Source organism: Neovison vison, chromosome 2 (assembly GCF_020171115.1).
Source record: "Neovison vison isolate M4711 chromosome 2, ASM_NN_V1, whole genome shotgun sequence".
Lineage (NCBI taxonomy): Eukaryota > Metazoa > Chordata > Mammalia > Carnivora > Mustelidae > Neogale > Neogale vison.
The window spans coordinates 156,236,959-156,253,165 of record NC_058092.1 but is presented as its reverse complement, the minus strand read 5'-3'; positions in this window follow the sequence as shown (position 1 = coordinate 156,253,165).

Genomic DNA, 16,207 nt, shown 5'->3' with positions numbered 1-16,207 from the left:
TTGGGAGTTTTCCTTCCATTTCTATTTTTTGGAACAGTTTCAGGAGAATAGGAATTAGTTCTTCTTTAAATGTTTGGTAGAATTCCCCCGGGAAGCCATCTGGCCCTGGGCTTTTGTTTGTTTGGAGATTTTTAATGACTGTTTCAATCTCCTTACTGGTTATGGGTCTGTTCAGGCTTTCTATTTCTTCCTGGTTCAATTTTGGTAGTTTATATGTTTCTAGGAATGCATCCATTTCTTCCAGATTGTCAAATTTGTTGGCGTAGAGTTGCTCATAGTATGTTCTTATAATAGTTTGTATTTCTTTGGTGTTAGTTGTGATCTCTCCTCTTTCATTCATGATTTTATTTATTTGGGTCCTTTCTCTTTTCTTTTTGATAAGTCTGGCCAGGGGTTTATCAATTTTATTAATTCTTTCAAAGAACGAGCTCCTAGTTTGGTTGATTTGTTCTATTGTTTTTTTGGTTTCTATTTCATTGATTTCTGCTCTGATCTTTATGATTTCTCTTCTCCTGCTGGGTTTAGGGTTTCTTTCTTGTTCTTTCTCCAGCTCCTTTAGGTGTAGGGTTAGGTTGTGTACCTGAGACCTTTCTTGTTTCTTGAGAAAAGCTTGTACCGCTATATATTTTCCTCTCAGGACTGCCTTTGTTGTGTCCCACAGATTTTGAACCATTGTATTTTCATTATCATTTGTTTCCATGATTTTTTTCAATTCTTCTTTAATTTCCCGGTGGACCCATTCATTCTTTAGAAGGGTGCTGTTTAGTCTCCATGTATTTGGGTTCTTTCCAAACTTCCTCTTGTGGTTGAGTTCTAGCTTCAGAGCATTGTGGTCTGAAAATATGCAGGGAATGATCCCAATCTTTTGATACCGGTTGAGTCCTGATTTAGGACCGAGGATGTGATCTATTCTGGAGAATGTTCCATGTGCACTAGAGAAGAATGTGTATTCTGTTGCTTTGGGATGAAATGTTCTGAATATATCTGTGATGTCCATCTCATCCAGTGTATCATTTAAGGCCTTTATTTCCCTGTTGATCTTTTGCTTGGATGATCTGTCCATTTCAGTGAGGGGAGTGTTAAAGTCCCCTACTATTATTGTATTATTGTTGATGTGTTTCTTTGATTTTGTTATTAATTGGTTTATATAGTTGGCTGCACCCACGTTGGGAGCATAGATATTTAAAATTGTTAGATCTTCTTGTTGGACAGACCCTTTGAGTATGATATAGTGTCCTTCCTCATCTCTTATTATAGTCTTTGGCTTAAAATCTAATTGATCTGATATAAGGATTGCCGCTCCTGCTTTTTTCTGATGTCCATTAGCATGGTAAATTCTTTTCCACCCCCTCACTTTAAGTCTGGAGGTGTCTTCGGGTTTAAAATGAGTTTCTTGGAGGCAACATATAGATGGGTTTTGTTTTTTTATCCATTCTGATACCCTGTGTCTTTTGATTGGGGCATTTAGCCCATTAACATTCAGGGTAACTATTGAGAGATATGATTTTAGTGCCATTGTATTGCCTGTAAGGTGACTGTTACTGTACATTGTCTCTGTTCCTTTCTGATCTACCACTTGTAGGTTCTCTCTTTGCTTAGAGGACCCCTTTCAGTATTTCCTGTAGAGCTGGTTTGGTGTTTGCAAATTCTTTCAGTTTTTGTTTGTCCTGGAAGCTTTTAATCTCTCCTTCTATTTTCAATGATAGCCTAGCTGGATATAGTATTCTTGGCTGCATGTTTTTCTCGTTTAGTGCTCTGAAAATGTCATGCCAGCTCTTTCTGGCCTGCCAGGTCTCTGTGGATAAGTCAGCTGCCAATCTAATACTTTTACCATTGTATGTTACAGACTTCTTTTCCCGGGCTGCTTTCAAGATTTTCTCTTTGTCACTAAGGCTTGTAAGTTTTACTATTAGGTGACGGGGTGTGGGCCTATTCTTATTGATTTTGAGGGGCATTCTCTGAACCTCCTGAATTTTGATGCTCGTTCCCTTTGCCATATTGGGGAAATTCTCCCCAATAATTCTCTCCAGTATACCTTCTGCTCCCCTCTCTCTTTCTTCTTCTTCTGGAATCCCAATTATTCTAATGTTGTTTCGTCTTATGGTGTCACTTATCTCTCGAATTCTCCCCTCATGATCCAGTAGCTGTTTGTCCCTCTTTTGCTCAGCTTCTTTATTCTCTGTCATTTGGTCTTCTATATCGCTAATTCTTTCTTCTGCCTCATTTATCCTAGCAGTGAGAGCCTCCATTTTTGATTGAACTTCATTAATAGCCTTTTTGATTTCAACTTGGTTAGATTTTAGTTCTTTTATTTCTCCAGAAAGTGCTTTTATATCTCTGGAGAGGGTTTCTCTAATATCTTCCATGCCTTTTTCAAGCCCGGCTATAACCTTGAGAATTGTCATTTTGAACTCTAGATCTGACATATTACCAATGTCTGTATTGATTAGGTCCCTAGCCTTCGGTACTGCCTCTTGTTCTTTTTTTTGTTGTGAATTTTTCCGCCTTGTCATTTTGTCCAGCTAAGAGTATATGAGGGAGCAAGTAAAATACTAAAAGGGTGGCAACAATCCCAGGAAAATATGCTTTAACCAAATCAGAAGAGATCCCAAATCATGTGGGGGGATTTCTCGCCCCTCACGATTGGGTGAGGGATCTCCTCTGCTTGGGATCTCCTTTGATTGGGATCTCCCAATCTCTTCTGATTGGGATCTCCCAATCTCTTCTGTTTGGGATCTCTTCTGATCTGGGGATAAAAAGAGGTTCAAAAAGAAAGAAAGAAAAAAAGAAAAAAAGAATTAAAAAAAAGAAATTGAATTAAAAATTCAATCAAGAATTTAAAAAAGAGTTAAGAAGAAAAAAGATTGAAGAGATTAGCATCTCTTCTGATTTGGGGATAAAAAGAGGTTCAAAAAGAAAGAAAAAAAAAGAATTAAAAAAAAAGAAAATGAATAAAGAAAAGTATAAAAAAGCAAAATATATATATATTAGATAATCTAGTTAAAAAACGTTAAAAAAGTAAAGGGTAAAATTATAAAAAATTTTAGCAGAAGAAGAGAAAAAAAATGAAAAAGAAAAAAAATAAATTAACTGCAAGACTAAAAAATCACCGGCAGAAAGCCATGAGTTCCGTGGTTTGTTTTCTCCTCCTCTGGAATTCTGCTGCTCTCTCCTTGGTATTGAAACTGCACTCCTTGGTAGGTGAACTTGGTCTTGCCAGGATTTCTTGTTGATCTTCTGGGGGAGGGGCCTGGTGTAGTGATTCTCAAGTGTCTTTGCCCAGGCGGAATTACACCGCCCTTACCAGGGGCCGGGCTGAGTGATCTGCTCGGCTTTGCTTTCAGGAGCTTTTGTTCCCTGAGCGCTTTCCGTAGAGTTCCGGAGGACGGGAATAAAAATGGCGGCCTCCTGGTCTCCGGCCCGGAGGAGCCGAGAGCCCAGGGCCCCGCTCCCCTGTGCGCCCTCAGCGAACTGCTCCTGGTAACTCGCGTCTGCCTAACCTCCGGCCGCGCTCCGAGCTCACCAAGCTTGCGACCGGTTCAAGGCAACTCCGAGCTGCGAGCTTACTGTTGGCTCTGTCTCTGCAGCCGGCTTTCCCGTTCCAATAACCGCAAGCTCTGCGACACTCAGACACCCCCGATCCTTCTGTGACCCCGCGGGACCTGAGGTCACGCCGACCCCGTGTGGGCTTCGCCCCGGTTTAGCCTCCGGAGCGATGTCCCTCAGCGGAACAGACTTTTAAAAGTCCTGATTTTGTGCTCCGTTGCTCCGCCGCTTGCCGGGAGCCGGCCCCTCCCCCCCCGGGGTCTCTCTTCCCGTCGCTTTGGATTCACTTCTCCGCCAGTCCTACCTTTCAGAAAGTGGTTGTTTTTCTGTTTCTAGAATTGCTGTTCTTCTTCTCTTCCATCTGCCGATGGATTTGCAGGTGTTTGCAATCTTTAGATAAGCTCTCTAGCTGATCTCCTGCTAGCTGAGGTAGTCTCAGCCTGCTACTTCTCCGCCATCTTGACTCCTCCCTCGTGCTCATTGCATCTTGATGGGAGGCTGAGTTGAAGGTCTAGCTCAGGTTGGGTGTCAAGCTCCAGGTTTGTGTCCAGGGGCCCCCTGAACGTCAGGGTGACCAGATGTGGGCAGGCAGATTTCTATTATTCAGAATGCTTTCAAGAGTTCCAGATGGAATGGTTTCCTTGTGAATGGCAGGCTGAGGCCACTGGTATTCCTCAAGTGTCTCTAATCCTTGGGTCTTTGGATCCAGGCTCTTGGGGATGGAGGCCTCAGAACCCAACCTAGGGTGCGGGTTAGGGACTAGGGGTACGGCTGGCCTAATCTGCCAGCTTTGATTTGACCTTTCTAGAGGGAAGATTTGATGGCTTACTTAATAATGAGTGTCAGACTCTGCATTGTTGTCCATGGGGCTGCTGAATGTTGGGGTGGCCTCAAGGGGGGTTCCACATTTCTCCTACTTGGAATCCTTTCCATAGTTCCAGAGAGCACAGTTTCTTTCTTGGTGGCAGGCTGAGTCCTCTGGTGTTGCTCAAGGCCCCCAAACCCTGGGTCTTTGGATCCAGACTTTTGGGGTTGGACCCCTCAGAACCCAATATGGGGTTCGGGTTAGGGCCTGGGGCATGGCAGGACAGTGGAGAATTTCCTGGGGGGACTGAGATGAGGTCAGGGCCAGGGTGAGTTTCAGACTCCAGGTTTCTACTAGGGGACACTGAATGTGGGGGTGGCGTCAGGTGGGCATGAAGATTTCTCCTGCCATTAATCCTTTCTGGAGATCCAAATGGCATTGTTTCCTTCCAAGTCCTCTGACAATGCCCCAGTTCCTTCTCTTTGTTCCACATCATGGGGATGGGATTCTCAGGTGCCAAATATGGTTATGGCTAGGGCCTAGGGGCATAGCAGGCCGCATCTCCTGGTGGTGTTTTGATGTTTTCAGAGGGCTAAGTTGAGAGGGTGGGTCAGAGTGAGTTTCAGAATCTGGGATTATGTCCAGTGGGCCACTGAAATTTGGATGGCCTCATATGGGCATGCAGATTTCTCCTACTCTGAGCCCTTCTGGAGTTTGAAATGGCACAGTTTCCTCCAGCTGGCAACCATTTGGAACTCCAGAATGGATACAGTTAGAAATCTCCATGCCCATCAGAGGATATGACTAAATTTAGTGCACCCTTGGACACAAACCCAGAACCTGAAATTAACCCTAAAGCACACACTCATAGGAGACCCCTGTGAAGTTTGCCACATCACTGCCAGTCCAAGCCTGCCATGCCTCTAGACCTGAATGCTAACCCTAAGTTACATTCCTTAGAGGTCTGTCCCCTGAAGAGCCAGCCTTCAAAGCCCCAGAGACTGGGGACAGCTGAGCAATACCAGAGGACTCTGCCTGTCACCCAGAAGGAAACTGTGCCATGTCAAACTCTGGAAAGGCTTCAGAGCAGGAGAAATCTGCATGCCAACAGGGGCAACCCCCAATTTCTGTGGTCCCTTGGACACGAACTCAGAGTCTGACACTCACGCTGACACAGGCCCTCAACTCAGCATCCTGGGAAGCTCACTTCAAAGACTGCAGATTGGGTCTGCTATGTCCCCAGGTCCTACACCAAATTATGGGTTTAGCTTTGAGTCTTCCATCCCCAGAAGCCTGGCTTCCAAGCCCTACACACTGGGGACAACCTTTGCAAACCCAGAGATCTCCACCTGCCACCAAAAAAGAAAATCAAACCAAGAGCATGACACACACCCTGACCCAAGCCCTCAACTCAGCCCACAGGAGTTTGCCTCAGCTGTGGCTGATCAAGTTTGCCATGCCCTTCGGTCCTACCCAAACCCTTGGTGAGACATTGAGAATTCTGTCCCCAGAGGCCTTGCAGCCCAGCTCTACACACTGGGCCATCAGACATCAGGGATATCTGAAAAATACCAAGGACCCCACGAGGCACCCACAAAGAAATCATGGCATTTGCAACTCACAAGAGGATTCAGAGCAGAAGAAATCTGCATGTCCACCTGAACCAATCCCCTCTTCAGAGGCCCGCTGCTACAAACCACAGAGTCTGACACTCAGCCTGACCATGCCCTCAACTCAACTCCAAAGGAAGCTGGACTCGGTGCCAGCAGATCAGGCATTTCATGCCCTTAGGCCCTAAACATAACCTTAAATTGGGCTTTGAGTGTTTGTCACCAGAGCCCTGGCACCCAAGCCTTATGCATTGGGGATACCTGAGCAATACCATAGGACTCCGCTAGCCTCCCAGAAGGAATCCCTGCCATTTGGAACTCCAGAAAGGCTGCAGAGGAGGACCAATCTGCATTCCCACTGGTATCCACCCCACACTCAAGGGCCCCCATTCACAATAGCAGCCTGACTCTCCTCTGACCCAGGGCCTCAACTCAGCCCCCAGAAGCAACAAGACCTGCAGATATCTGCCATGCCTCTAGGCCCTACACCTATAAATAGCTGTAGCTTTGAGTCTTCTGTCCTCAGGGACCTGTGTCCCAAGCTTTAGGGACTGCAGAGACCTGAGCAATCCAAGAGGACTCCACCTGCCACGCAGAAGGAAACCCAGCGAGTTGGAACTCCGGAAAGGATTCAGAACAATAGAAATCTGCATGTCCACCTGAGACCATTCCCAATGACCATGGCCTCCGGACACAAACTTGGAGTCTAACACTCTCCTGACCCAGGCCCTCGACTCCACACCCCAGGAAGCTCACCTCACCTCCTGCTGAATGAACCTGCTATGCCTCTAGGCTCTTACCCTAACCTGAGGTTGGACTTTGAGGCTTCTGTCCCCTGAGGCCTGCTCCCAAGCCCTACAGACTGGCGGCATCAGAGCAAAGCCAGAGAACTCTGTCTACCCCCCACAAGGAAATCATGCCATTTTGAACTCTAGAAAGAATTCAGAGAAGTTGAAATCTGCATGCCAACCTGAGGTCACCCCCACATACAGTGGCCCCTGGAACTTGAACCAGAAGCCTGCCCCTCACTCTGACCCAAGGCCTCAACTCAGCTACCAAGAAGTTTGCCTCAGCTCTGGTATATTTGGTATGCTATGCCCCTAGGCCCTATCCCTAACCCTCAGTTGGACTTTGAGGCTTATGTCCCCAGCGGTCTTGCAGCCAAGCTCTACACATTGGGGATATCTGAAAAATACCACAGGACTCTGCCTCTTACCAGAAGGAATCCCTGCCATTTGTAACTCCAGAAAGGATTCAGAGCAGGACACATCTGCATTCCCACTTGAATCCACCTCACCTTTAGGGGCCCCTGGACACAACAGGGAGCCTGACATTCCCCTTAACCATGCCCTCAACTCGGGCCCCAGGGAAGCATGCTTCAGGCTGACCTCTGCCATGACCCTAGGCCCTAACCCTAACAATTAGTTTAGTTTTGAGTCTTCTCTCCAAGGAGCCTGGCTCCCAAGCCCAAAGACCAGGCACACCTGAGCAAACCCGGAGAACTTTGCCTGCCACACAGAAGGAAATTGTGCCACTTGGAACTCTGGAAAGGATTCAGAGCAAGAGAAATCTGTATGCCCAAATGAGACCACTCCTAATGACCATAGCCCCAGGACAGAAACTTGGAGTCTGACACTCCCCTGATCCAGGGCCTCGACTCCGCACCCCGGGAAGCCTCTGAGGCTTCACCTCACCCCCCACAGATCAGGCCTGCAATGCATCTAGGCCCTTACCCTAATCTGAGGTTGGACTTTGAGGCGTCTGTACCCCAAGGCACAGATCCCAAACTTTACAGACTGGAGACACCTGAGCAATGCCAGAGAACTCCACCAGCTACCAAGTAAACTTTGGAAAGGATTAAGAACAGGAGAAATCTGCATGCCAACCTGAGGCCACCTCCCCATATTTGGTGGCCCTGTGCACTCAAACCAGAAGCCTGCCCCTCACCCAGACCCAAGCCCTCAACTCAGCCCCCAGGAGTTTTCCTCAGTTCTGGCTGATCATATCTGCCATGCCCCTAGGTCCTAACCTTAACCTTCAGTTGGACATTGAGGCTTCTGTCCCCAGAAGCCTGGCAGTCAGCTGTACACTTTGGGGATACCTGAGCAATACTACAGGACTCTGCCTGCCACCCACATAGAAACCATGCCATTTGGAAATCCAGAAAGGATTCAGAGCAGTTGAATGAACTGCTGAGACCAACCTGAGACCACCTCCATGTTCAGTGGCCCTCTGCACTTGAACCAGGAACTGGCCACGCTCCCTGACCCAAGCCCTCAATTCAGCCTCCAGGAAGTTCACCTCAGCTCTGGCTGATCGAATATGCTATGCCCCTAGGCCCTAGCCCTAACCCTTGGTTGGACTGTGAGACTTTGGTCCCCAGAGACCTGGCAGCCATATCTGAAAAATACCAGAGGATTCTGCCTGGCACCCAGAAATAAACTGTGGCATTTGGACCCATGGTAAGGATTCAGAGCAGGAGAAATTTGTGGGCCCACCTGAACCCACCCCACCTTCAGAGGCCCCATCTGATGAGGGAACAGAAGGCAGTCTGAGGACAAAGCAGAAGCCGGCAGCCTTTAATAGCCCACGCCTTGGGATATGTGTGACAGTCCTCAGGCATTCCTGCTACCCTAAAGGAAAAATAAATAGCTAACTGGTAGAGATCACAATTCTACCAGACCTGAGTCTCCCTCAGTGTACAAATGTCCTAGTGATTTACAAGGAAGAATTCTTATCAATAGCTTAACTTCCAAAGACACGTAACTCAGTTCTTGAAGCCCTAACACTATCTTTCCTACCCTAAAATTGAGGGAGGCAGAGGCAGAGGGAAATGTAAATAAAGTTAAATTTCTTCTAAACCTAAAGTTCACTGATAAGAATGTGTGATAGCAGGAATGTGCCATTCCTCCAGGAAGCTCCCAACTATTTTACTGTTAATGTCTTACTAAAAGGAAAAACACCTTAACCTGACAATGGCAGGGCCTCTGATATCTTACAGTCCTCTTTAGCATATGAAAGTTCTTTTGAAACTTCCCTTTTCCTTACCTCCCCAACATCACAGTCTATAATCAACCACCCCCCACAACCCAAGTGTGAGAGCTCTTTCTGCCCACGGGTCTTGTTGCTTGAATAAAATCACTTTTTTAAAAAAAATTTATTTTCAGCATAACAGTATTCATTGTTTTTGCACCACACCCAGTGCTCCATGCAATCCGTGCCCTCTCTAATACCCACCACCTGGTTCCCCCAACCTCCCACCCCCCGCCCCTTCAAAACCCTCGATTGTTTTTCAGAGTCCATAGTCTCTCATGGTTCACCTCCCCTTCCAATTTCCCTCAACTCCCTTCTCCTCTCCATCTCCCCTTGTCCTCCATGCTATTTGTTATGCTCCACAAATAAGTGAAACCATATGATCATTGACTCTCTCTGCTTGACTTATTTCACTCAGCATAATCTCTTCCAGTCCTGCCCATGTTGAACAAAAGTTGGTTATTCATTCTTTCTGATGGAGGCATAATACTCCACAGGGTATATGGACCACATCTTCCTCATCCATTCGTTCGTTGAAGGGCATCTTGGTTCTTCCCACAGTTTGGTGACTGTGGCCATTGCTGCTATGAACACTGGAGTATGGATGGCCCTTCATTTCACTGCATCTGTGTCTTTGGGGTAAATACCCAGTAGTGCAATTGCAAGATCATAGGGAAGCTCTATTTTTAATTTCTTAAGGAATCTCCACACTGTTTTCCAAAGTGTCTGCACCAGCTTGCATTCCCACCAAGAGTGTAAGAGGGTTCCCCTTTCTCCACCTCCTCTCCAACACATGTTGTTTACTGTCTTGTTCATTTTGGCCCTTCTAACTGGTGTCAGGTGGTATCTCAATGTAGTTTTGATTTGAATCGCTCTGATCACTGGTGATGATGAACATTTTTTCATGTATCTGTTAGCCATTTGTATGTCTTCATTGGAGAAGTGTCTGTTCATGTCTTCTGCCCATTTTTTGACATGATTATCTGTTTTGTGTGTGTTGAGTTTGAGGAGTACCTTATAGATCCTGGATATCAGCCCTTTGTCTGTATTGTCATTTGCTAATATCTTCTTTCATTCTGTGGATTTCCTCTTTGTTCTGTTGACTGTTTCCTTTCCTGTACAGAAGATTTTGATCTTGGTGATGTCCCAAAAATTCATTTTCGCTTTTGCTTCCTTGAGAAGTATTTATTTAAATCACATGATGAATATTTTTACCACCTAGGTTTTTGTTAGAACAAATTTACAATATTCCTAAAGAATTATGGAATGTATTTACTTGGAAAATAAGTAAAACAAGGTAATATTGTATTTCTGGAAGGGCTACAAGTGCTTTCCTCCTTGCAAACTTCCCACTTGGTTAGGTAGACTTATTTAAAATCCTTGAAGTGAGTCGCGGTGCAGATCCTCTTGGCAAACAGAGTGTTTTTTGCTGAGTGTGTAATCCTACTACTTTGGCAATTTCACATTTGTTACCATAGCAAAATCTCAAATTACTTTTTGTTCTACCTAAATCTCAGTACATAAATGAAAAAAATATCATAGACTGTTTTGCCTAAAACTTAGAGGTAACTTGAAGTAGTGACTTTCCGTTTAAAAGAAAATACGTTTTGCCAGTACCAAAATCCAATTTTCTTTAATCATCTCTCTCCAGTGCATTGTCTTTCCATTGCTAATGTATTTCCCACTTGTAACTATTGACAAACTTTTTGCAGTTCATGACTGAAATTACTTTCAGGGACCACAACAATTTTAACTTTGTGTTTGCTTCATATATTACTGAAAATAAATTTCATTAAACATTTAAAAATGTTCTTATATGATATCATAATCTACATGGAAAGGGTATAATCCTGAGTCCAAATGGTTTATTAACCAGATCGAAAAGTCAGGTAATAGAAATGGAAGAAATTCACTGAAGTTTATTCCTCTGGGTTATAAAATCATAAAAGCAGGTATATCTTGATTACAGATTATTGTATAATTCCCTTCAGTTTGCAGAGGTCTTACTAAATTTAGCAGGTACTTTTTAATTTTTGTTCAGTGAGTGATTTAATTGGCAATCATTGGAAAGGCAAGTTAGAAAAGAGAGATAAGGGTTTGCAAGACCTGAAGATGTTGATTAAAAAATAAGCAAAATTGGGGGTCCCTGGGTGGTGATGTTTTGGTTTTGGCTGAGATCGTGATCTCAGGGTCATGAGATGCAGCCTTTTGTCAGGCTCCACACCCATTGGGGTGTCTGCTTAGGACTTTTTCTTCTTCTCCCTCTCTTTCTGCCCCCCCACCTCTTTCTCTCTCTCCCTCTCTCAAATAAATAAATAAATCTTAAAAGAAAATAATCACAACTGATTTGTCTGAGAAATAAGGAGCTTAGAAATTGTCACTCCATCCCAACAACTAAAAAGCTGAAGAAACTGAAAAATAAGCAATTCTCCTTAGATATTTCAGAGAGTGAGTTCATGGACAAACCACTGCTTCTAAAACTGGAGAGACAGACAGGCAGATACAGAGAATTACAACTTTCCAGAGCAGAAACTTCCATAGAAACCAGTCCTGGGGTTGGGAAACCTGAGCTGTAATTAGTGAATTGCTTGGAGGTTTAGTGTGGATATGACTCTGATAAGAACTCTAAGTGGGGACAAGCCCCGCAAAACAAAAACAAACTCTAAGGGGACCCAGCCATAGGGGGCCTCTATACATTTGTGAGTTTTACCTCCAGGGCATCTACCAGGTCCTCATAGTTAATAGTGGAGAAAAATTTCCTCATGCCTCTAGCAGGAGAAAGGGAAACATCACCATTTATCTATATAAGAACAACTCAAGATGCTGATGGAAAGTAACAATGAGCAAAAGAACGGGAGAAAGTCTCCTTATTCATGCATAAAAAGATTAGGTATGGTCAAGATGCAGGTTCTTCACAAATTGGTCTGAGGATTCAAGACAATTCCAGTCAAAATACTATCAAGTCAATTTATGGATATCAGCAAACTGATTCTAAATTTACTTGAAAGAAGAAGACCAACAATAGTCAACATCATATTAAAGGAGAGGAACAAAGTTGGAACACAGATATTACTCTTTGTCTGAAAGGAAAGGCATTCAGGAACCGGTAGTTGGGAAGATGAAATAGCCTGGAGATGACCTCTTTTCTCTTTCAAAGATAAGTTTATGGATATAATAAATAATAGATAAATTAACAGAGATATCAGAATGAGACACGTTTGTTCCCGAGGGTGCAAAATTTAAGGAGTCACTCACTTAGAGAGTGACTCACTTACAGACTTACAGAGTCTGTTTACAGAAAACAAAATCTGGACACAGATGGCCAGTTTTGTCATGACAAATTTGCAACCATTTGTCCAGCAAATCAATTTTTATTTTGTACTTATAGATTTTCAGTTAAATTTCCAAACTCTGTTACAATTTCACTTTCCTCATTTACATTGTTTATTCATCCAAACGTGTTTATGGAGTTCCTACCTAATGTGTCATGGGCTAGGCGATTGATTATATATTGGTGAAGAAAACAAAAGCTGACTGCCCTTTTGGAGTTAATGATAAGTGAGAGATCAAGAGACATTTAACATGTACATAACTAAGTTAATAAGGACTTATTGTGGTAAGGACAATAAAAGAAACAAACATAATTCAGGAATGTCTATTATTACTGGTTCATGTTAGAGAAAATAATGATCATCTCCAAGACCTAAGATATGGTGGGGGATCAACCATATGGAAAAACTTTGGGGATGCAGTGTGGTTGAGGAAAATTCCTGCCTGAAGTCCCCAAATATTTCTTTGAATGTTAAATATTAAAGTTAAAAATGAAATAAAAATAGGAAGATATTTTTTCAAGCATATAGAATAAAAACAAACTACATTTGGTCATACCACAAAGATACTACTAATGAAGTTACTTCTTTCTTTATAGTTTTGTCCCATGCCAGCTTTAGTAAAATTCATATGACTCCTTGACTACTCTTCTTCTGCTCTTGTCTTTCTTCTTTCTCTTCCTTCTCCTACTCTTCCTTTTTATTCTTACATATTTAAGATTGATCTAATTTTAATTTCTTCTCATTTAAAGCTACTCTTGAAGGGGCATCTGGGTGGCTCAGTTGTTGAGTTTCAGCTCAGGTCATGATCTTTTCATTCCTGGGATCCAGCCCAGAATTGGGCTCTGTGCCCCGCAGGGAATCTGCTTGAAAATTCTTTGCCTCTGCCCATCCCCCCTTTCTCTCTCTTTCTCTCTTTCTGTCTGTCTCTCTCTCACACACACACCCACACATTTTTTCTTTCTAAAATAAAAAAAATCTTAAAAAAATAAAGCTACTCTTGGATATTTTTCCAGTTTTTGTTGCTGTTGTGAATGAGGTCTGGTCTCTATGTTCCTTTTCATAATCTATGTAGTCTTGATGTTTCACTGTAGATAAATTTTAAACATAGAAAAAATTCTAAGTAGTAAATAAAAATATCTCACAGTATGTTATCTGATTAATGTTTGCAGCATATTTCAGGTTTATGTTTATATTTATAAAATCAAGCCTTTTTTGTTGGTCATATGTAATGATTACATTTTGTAACTATCATTTACTTATGTAAAAGAAATTATGGAGTTTTTCTATATGTAGCTTGCATATGCCATTATCCATTGTATCTAATTACTAACACTTTTAACCAAATGCTTTATCTTCATCTGTTGAAATAATTGTTATTTTCATATTTCACCAATTGATGAATAAGAGTAGATTTATATATATATATATATTTTGGAACAGGAATGCCCGTGTGTTCCTGGAACAGAATTTATCTATTCATGGTATGTTACTTCTATTTATTTTGTGTCAATTTACATACATACAATACAAAATTTACTACAACGACTCATTCCATATGCCTTATATATCAAAATTCTTCCTCTACTGGGGACGCCTGGGTGGCTCAGTTGGTTGGACGACTGCCTTCGGCTCAGGGCGTGATCCTGGAGTCCCAGGATTGAGTCCCGCATCGGGCTCCCAGCTCCATGGGGAGTCTGCTTCGCTCTCTGACCTTCTCCTCGCTCATGCTCTCTCTCACTGTCTCTCTCTCTCAAATAAATAAATAAATAATCTTTAAAAAAAAATTCTTCCTCTACTTATGAGAATATCCTCTGGTAGAAAATAATAATTCTTCCATTTTCATCACTTTCTTTCAAGGATTGTTATTTCATTGACTTTTCCATATCTCACTCTGAAGTCCACTTATATGACATTTAAAACATGATTTTATACTTTTAGCCATTTTAATAACAGAATTGTATAGAATTCACTATTATGAAGAGTGGTGTGATAGAAAATGTTTATCTGTTGATTGTTCAGAACAACAACAAAAAGTAGCCTTAATTTGTAACATTCGTTTGCTTCCATGCAGATGGGAGTAGCCCCAGGCAGCAGTGCAGCAACGGCGGAGGGGGGCGGGCGTGGTGGGCGAGACCATCATGCGCGCCAAGGGGGCAGGACAGCGAAGCGCCGTAGAGGCCTGATGCACAGGGCCGCAGCGGATCCGCGGCAGCTGAGGTAAGGGGGGCAGGGTGAGGGGCACAGCAGGGTGGCAGGATGCATGTGGGCTGTAGCAATGTGGAGGAGGCGCGGGGAGGGGGGCAGATATTCAGAGCGGAAGTAGCGGTAAAATGCCTGGTAGCGGGAAGGCAACGGAGCAGGGGGGAGGGGGAAGCCGTCAGGCAGTAGTGGGGGTTTGGGGGCGGGACAAGCCGGGCATTAGTGGGTCGTCAATGTCAGGGCATGGTGGGCCGGGCTGCATGGGCCTGAGGGGTTTGCAGCTGGGAGAGAACACTGAGGTAGGGGAACAGGATCACGGAGGAGGGAGCATGGGTCACCAGAGGTGGAGAAGGGGACAGACAGTAGTAGTGGCACAGGGAGGGATGGGAGCTGCATAGCCCTGTGGGGGATGGTCAGAATATAGGCGGCAGCAGAGGAGGTGAGGGGGTGAGAGCAGCCCCAGGCAGCAACAGTAAGGAGGGGGTGGTGGGCGGGCCCATCGTGCGCATCAAAGGGGCGGGACGGCAAAGCACCGCAGAGGCCTGGGGCACAGGGCTGCAGTGGAGCGGCGGCAGCTGAGGTAAGGGGGTCAGGGATGTATGGGGGCGGTAGCAATGTGGTGGAAGTACGGGGAGGTGGTGGATAGGGCACTAGTAGCATGGTAATGTGGCTGGCAGCGGAGAGACAACGGAGCCAGGGGAGGGGGAAGCAGCTAGGTGGTGGTGGTGGGTGGAGGAGAGGGAGCAGCCTGGCATCATCGGGAGGCCAGTGTTTTAGCGTGGTGGGCGGGGTAGCGGGGCTGCAAGGGTGCCAGGAGGTGTCAGAGAGATGAAAACGCTCAGGTATGTGGGCGGGACCAGTGGGTGAGAGAGCTGGGGTCACCAGAGTCAGGGGAGGGAGCAACCAGTCAGTAGTGGTGCTGGGAGGGGTAGCGGCCGTGGGTCGGGAGCTGTGTGCCATCTGAGGGGGTCAGCAGTGTGGCACCTGGAGGGGTTGGGTGGATTAGAGGCGGCAGGGCAGCATAGGGAGGGTGGGACCATCCCTGAGGCAGCAGCACAGAGACAGCTTGGTTGGCTTGCTGGGCCTGCTCATAGTGCATGCCAACGAAGTGGGGAAACGAAGCGCAGCAGAGGCGGGGGCACAGGACAGAGGCCGCCCAGCGGTGAGGGGGCCTATGGGGGTGGGGCACAGCATGGTGGCAGGGGTGCATTTTGGGGGGCAGCAAGCTGGTAGCCACATGGGGGGTGGTGGATGTGCTGGGCAGACACACGCTTGGCAGCCAGGAGGCATCGGAGTGGGGGGAGGGGAGTAGCCAGGCCGTAGTGTCCTTGGGGGTGGGCAGGACTAGCCGGGTATGAGTGGGGTCTCAATGTCATGGTGTGGTGGGTCAGGCAGCAAAGCAAAGGGCCTGGCTTTGCTGGGCTTGGTGCTTGTCTACAGGGGGGGACCACTGTTAGCAGCAGCAGCAACGTGGACCCAGAGTAGCAGCAGAGAGGCAACGGTGGTTGTAAGTGGGGGAGCTGTGGACGGTGGTGCAGTGCGGTGGGAGCGGTTCACGTTGTGGGGGCAGCCTGCTGGTACCAGTGCGGGGAAGGTAGAGTAGGACTCATGGGGTGACAGCAGCACGGCAACAGGGGTAGGGAATCGGGAAGGCTCCGGAGTGGGGGACAGGGGTAGCATCT